The 6,000-nt window shown below is 45.3% G+C and overlaps 1 protein-coding gene across 1 annotated transcript in view; it reads right to left on the bottom strand.

Moving 5' to 3' along the window:
* Positions 1-6,000, bottom strand: part of TJP2 (tight junction protein 2) — a 137,170-nt gene that overhangs the window by 86,649 nt on the left and 44,521 nt on the right. The gene's annotated exons all lie outside the window — the stretch shown is intronic.

Genomic DNA, 6,000 nt, shown 5'->3' with positions numbered 1-6,000 from the left:
CCCACCGGCGGACCTGATGGTTCGCTCCGCGGCGAGCTCTGCGAGCAGCAGGTCCGGCTCCGGGCGCCCGCCGGGGGAGCGCTGCAAGTTTGCGTGTAGCAGCGAGCCCTGGGCGGCCTGTTTGTCCATCCACGGGTTCTTCCCTCAAGGTCGCGTGCGCATCCTGTACGAATCCTTTCTGGAGAGGTTTGCAGAAACCGAAAAGTTTTTTCTGTCCTGCCTAGAGGGACACACACACACACACACACTACCCCTACGTTTAAAACACGACTTTTGAGAAAAATACACTCCAGGTTATCTCTTTGGCACATTTCCAATAACTCCAGTAAAGCGATTAAAACTCCTCTCCCATCACCAGCTTTTCAAAGGCTTTCTTTAAAAAAGTAGGTCACAAATGCTTATCAGGCAGAATTCATGGAATTCAACTCAGTACATTTATTCGTTTTAGAGTCCTCTATGTATAAAGAATTGTGCACGATAAATTTCCTTATTTTAAGGGCATGTAAATTATTTGGAGAATCAAAACAGGTACACTGATTAAAAATATAATGGTGGATTTGAAATCTTAAGGAAACCATGTTGTAAGAGAAAAAAGTATGGCCCATCCTGCTCTTAAGTTGAAAAGCGAAACTCGGCCTAGACTCACAAGAAGGTAAAAGGTAAAAGGTCTGATCTGACCAGCTGACAAGATACAGATGCCAGGCTCTCTCCCTGAAAAGTTGCTTCACTTCCTGCCTAATCAAAACAAGTTTGGCAGTTTATGTGGAAAAACAAGTACAGCAGATGCCTCTCTGAAAGTGTTAGGCTTCTGGCCTCCTTTGGAATGGCTAAGTGCCTGCCTCTGAATAAAAAGCACTGTGAGTAACATTTCCCATTTTCCTTCAAGTCTCCAGAATTAGACGTTTTGGCTGTATTCCTGATGTAAGGTGTTACTCTCCTGATGAAAGAGCCATTTAAAAAAAATGTTTCCCAAATTAGGCGGTTCGGACAAATAATAACAATGGCAGCATTTGTGAACTGGTCACACCTTAGTGACATGAGCTTACACCACTAAGCATTTAAAAAGGAACAGAGGAACCCAGAATGTAGCAATTATATCTGCTGAATGATTTCCTTTTTCTCTCTAGAGTTCTACTGTCCAATATGATAACCACTTGCCACATGTGAGTATTGAATACATTTAAATTTAAATTAACTAAAATTAGGGCTTCCCTGTAGTGGTTAAGAATCCGCCTGCCAACGCAGGGGACATGGGTTTGAGCCCTGGTCTGGGAAGATCCCACGTGCCGTGGAGCAACTAAGCCCCATGCGCCACAGCTACTGAGCCTGTGCTCTAGAGCCCGCGAGCCACAACTACTGAGCCCGTGTGCCACAACTGCTGAGGCCCACCTCAGCCTAGAGGCTGAGCTCCACAACAAGCGAAGCCACTGCAATGAGAAGCCCGTGCACCGCAAGAAAGAGTAGCCCCCACTCGCCGCAAGTAGAGAAAGCCCGCGCACAGCAACGAAGACCCAATGCAACCAAAAATAAATAAATAAAATAGATAAATTTATTTTTAAAAATTAACTGAAATTAAAGGAAACAAAAAATTCAGTTTCTTAGTCACATTAGTCACATTTCCAGTGCTCAATCAGTAGCCACATGTGGCTAGTGGTTACATTGGACAGTGTAGATATAGAATATTTCCATCATTGCAGAGTTGTATCGCATCACACTACTCCAAATGATGACATACTTTTACAGTAGAAATACAAATATTTTGGCACAATACATAGTTCTGACTCAGGTAGATGTTGAAAAAAAGTGATTCAATTGATACAGTAGCATTGCTGGTGGCAGTATAAATCAATACAACTCTTTGGAAAAACAAGTTATAGTGGTACATATTTTTCACATGTGGGCGAGCACATGTGAACCCCACTCCTAGAACTTTTTTCTCTGAAGAACTTCTATCCAACAAGTAATTACCAAACACCTTCTGTCAAGTCAGAACCCCCTCATAAAAGACTTAGGCTCTCTCCTCAGAGAGTTCAGTTTATTGTAGTAGACAATCAGTAAATTATAAGAAACCACGTAAGTGTTGACATTCCTGGCAGACTCAGGGTAGTCTGGGGGCTTTCAGGAGAGGTGTTCCTCACCAGACTAGGGGTATGGAGTTTAGGGAAGGCTTTCCAGAAATGAGGTAGCTTACATATTCTAAAGGACAGGTAGGAATGAGTTTGTGAGACAAAAAGAGGGGCAAGAGCTTTCCAGGTGAAGGCAAAAAATAACAAGTGGCGAAACAAGGAAGGAAGACCATGGGCTTGCCCTTGAGGTGCCAGGAAGTAAGTCTGTCCAGGCAAGCAGGGGCAGTGTTCTACTGTGACACAATAGAAGTGGGATTAGACTGGCATTTTATGAAGATCACTGTCAGCTTCTTGGAAGATGGATGAGTTGGGTGGGAGTTGTGGGGAGGGGCATCAGTAAGAATGACAAGACCAGCAAAAAAAAAAAAGGATTTTTGTGGGAATGCAGGTGAGAGATGATGTGGCTATGAAGTTAGACAAAAGGAGCCATTCAAGAGAAATTAAGGAAGTGTAATCAGCAGACTGGGTGCCTGCCTGACCAGATGCGAGGTAAGGAAGAGGGAAGTGAGTCTACGGTGACACTTAGGTTTCTGGCTTAACTAGGTAGATGACGGTGCCTTTTGCCAAAATAGGAAACACAGGAGTGGGAGCAAATGTTGAGAGGGGCTTGAGGAAGGATGGTGAATTCGATTAAGGACCGATTGGGTTTTGAGGACAACGCGTTCTCCAGGTGGAGATGCTCAAGCATCTACTATATGCCAGGTATTGATGAGTGTTTGCGTAGAGAGATTTGAGGTGGAGGAAGAGATTTGGAAATCGCCAATGTATCAAGAAAGCTGAAGTCATGGGAGATAAAGAGACTTTTCAGAGAAGTGATGAAGACTGAGGCAGGAGAAGAATAAGGATAGAACCTGTCCCTGGGAATGCCAATATTTAAGGGCAAGCTTAAGTCCTCAGAGTAGAGATAAAAGAGGAACTGCCAGAAGGGGAAGGAAAAAATCCTCTGGTGCAAGGTGTCCAAAAAGTCAAGAGAAGAATGAATTTCAAGAAGGGAAGTATAGCTGACGTGGAACTTTGAGGAGTTCAAGTAAGATAACAACAGAAGACATTCACCAGGAAGAGGACCACTGCTCATCCTGGCCAGTGCTGTTTCAATGGCAAGATGCAACTGGAGGTTACATGACAGAGGGTGACTGGGAGGTGGGACAGCACTTCATTGTATGCCTATTTATAATAACACAAAATGGAAACCATCAATGTCCAAGGATGGAGGGCTATTAAATTACAGCAAATCGACTTAATTGGCATAGCAAGCCATCATTTAAAATTATATAAAGAAGTCTGGGACTTCCCTGGCAGTCCAGCGGTTAAGACTCCACGCTTCCATTACAAGGGGCACGGGTTTGATCCTTGGTTGGGGAACTAAGATCCCGCAAGCCATGCAGTGCAGCCAAAAAAAAAAAAAAAAAGTATCCTGATGGCAATAACCAAGAAATTACAAAAGAAAAGAAAAGAATTGTAAAGTATATGAGAACATGGTTTGATGAATGGATAGGATTGTGTATATTTTTCTTTTTATTTATTTTTTGCGGTACGCGGGCCTCTCACTGCCGTGGCCTCTCCCATCGCGGAGCACAGGCCCCAGACGCGCAGGCTCAGCGGCCATGGCTCACGGGCCCAGCCACTCCACGGCATGTGGGATCCTCCCAGACCGGGGCACAAACCTGTGCTCCCTGCATTGGCAGGCGGACTCTCAACCACTGCGCCACCAGGGAAGCCCTATTTTTCTTTTTAAATTGTAGTTATTGTTTGTGCAATAGATAATTTTTCAACACTTGTCATTATGTATTACAGTGTAAGATCCTTAAATTATAGTCAGAAGACCTCAAATAAATGTAATAAACACTTTTAATTAGATTTCCTCAAGAATGTTAAGATTTGGGGATACACTCACACACACACACACACACGTGCACTTACATACATATTTGCAACATGATTATAAAGTATGATTAAATGGGAGCAAAGGAAGCTGACATGAAAAGTTCCAGGCTAACTGAGCAATTTAGTTGGCCTGTACCCTGGATGGCAGATTAGAATTATAAAGACACTCTCCTTCAATAAGTGTTTCTTTTTTTTTTATTTTTTATTTTTTACATATGTTCCCATATCTCTTCCCTCTTGCGTCTCCCTCCCTCCCACCCTCCCTATCCCACCCCTCCAGGGGATCACAAAGCACCGAGCTGGTGAATAAGTGTTTCTTGAATCCCTAGCATGGACCCTGGGGTAGGTATACAGAAGATAAAGGCAATATAAAACAGGGGGCTTGCTCACAGTATGAAGAGAAAGACATGTAAACAAATGATGACAAGGCACAAGAATTGCTCAAGTACATGTACGACTGAAGTGCTGACAGTTAAAACTCTGCCTGAGGAAAGGGCACTTTTCAGGAGACAAGGCCCGGCATCCCCTTAACTTTCCAAATCAAAGGACCATACCAATAACTGTGCATATTCACTTAAAGGACTCCTTCTTCCACAAGCAGCCACCCACAGCCCCTAAAAGAACATCCAGGAGAGAGGCATTCAAAGTTTTGCTCTGCCCCTCATGCCTTCACATTTCATTATTTAATGTTATGCTTGCTCACTTTCAAAGTTTGCTAACTCCACGTGCGTGCACCTAGGAATGGCCCTGTAAGCACACAGCGAGAAGGTGGCTGTCCACAAGCCAGGAAGAGGGCCCTCACTAAGAACCAAGTCTGCCAGCACCTTGATCTTGGACTTCTCAGCCACCAGAACTGTGAGAAGTAAATGTCTGTTGTTTAAGCCACCCTTTCCGTGGTGTTCTGTTATAGCAGCCTGAGCTAAGGCAGCCTCCATGTCCTACATGAATGGACCCTGCTGCCTTCTCCAAGTACAGCTCAGGCTGCAGACTCCCAACCTCACTTCCTGGAGCTACACTGGCCTTTCTTTATAGTTGCTGCTCTTGAGACCCTGCCACGCTCATTTCTGCCCCAGAGCCTTTGTTGGAGCTTCTCTGCCTGGACCACAGAGCCAGCTCCTGCTTAGATTTCTCTTCCCATCTAAAGTAGGAAGCATCCCTTGAGGTGGTTATCAGGAAGCAATGCCCTCAGGAGAAAGCCAAGTCTAAATTAAAGCAAGGAGGTGGAGTCCAGCTGAGTGCTTCATTTACTGTGAATCAAGGGTTTCAGACAGCCCAGTGCAGGGGTATGAAAGGGGTGGGGGGGCGGTAGCAGGTTTGTTTAGGGGAAGTGAAGACCAGAGAGGAACAACAGCACGAAGGGAGAACAGCCCAAGAAAGGGCCCCCTCTTTTTAAACATCATCATCATCATTATTACCACCACTGGTAACATGTTGGCATTGCTGCTGTCATCACTACAATGAAAAGGGTTAGAGTAAGAGCAAAAAGGATGAAAACATCAGGAATCAGACTTAACGGGGAGAGAAAGTTCTCAGTTCTAAATGGATGCTGCCTTCTATTCGCCTCTCCTCTCCCTGCCAGTGGCACAAACTCCAAAGCCCAGCCTCCCCCATACCCACCCCGCCCTGTGTAAGAACTCGGCAATGGGTTCACCTGGCCACAAAGTTGTCAAAAGAATTAGCTGTGCAACTCAGACTCAGCTGCATGGAGGAGGCCCCAGGCTGGCGTTGTGGGGGGGAGTTCTGGCTGGAAGGAGGTGGCTGTGGTCTGGGCTGACCTTGGGGTGCAAGGCTGTCAATGGGCAGGCTTCTAGGAGACTTATGGGACTGGTCTGGGTGTGCTCAGGCTGGCAGGCAAGGCAAGGTGTACTCAACCTGATTAACAGGGAGTTGAGATAGACCATAATCCAACTCCAAACCTGGAGATCCTAAAAGCACTTTCTGGGGTATGGTCTCATCTGGACAGACCCTGCTAGAGAGAGCACTCTGCCTG

The sequence above is a fragment of the Lipotes vexillifer genome, unplaced genomic scaffold (assembly GCF_000442215.2).
Source record: "Lipotes vexillifer unplaced genomic scaffold, Lipotes_vexillifer_v1.1 scaffold948, whole genome shotgun sequence".
Lineage (NCBI taxonomy): Eukaryota > Metazoa > Chordata > Mammalia > Artiodactyla > Lipotidae > Lipotes > Lipotes vexillifer.
The sequence above is the reverse complement of the archived record's forward strand: the minus strand, read 5'-3'. Positions and strand labels throughout refer to the sequence as shown.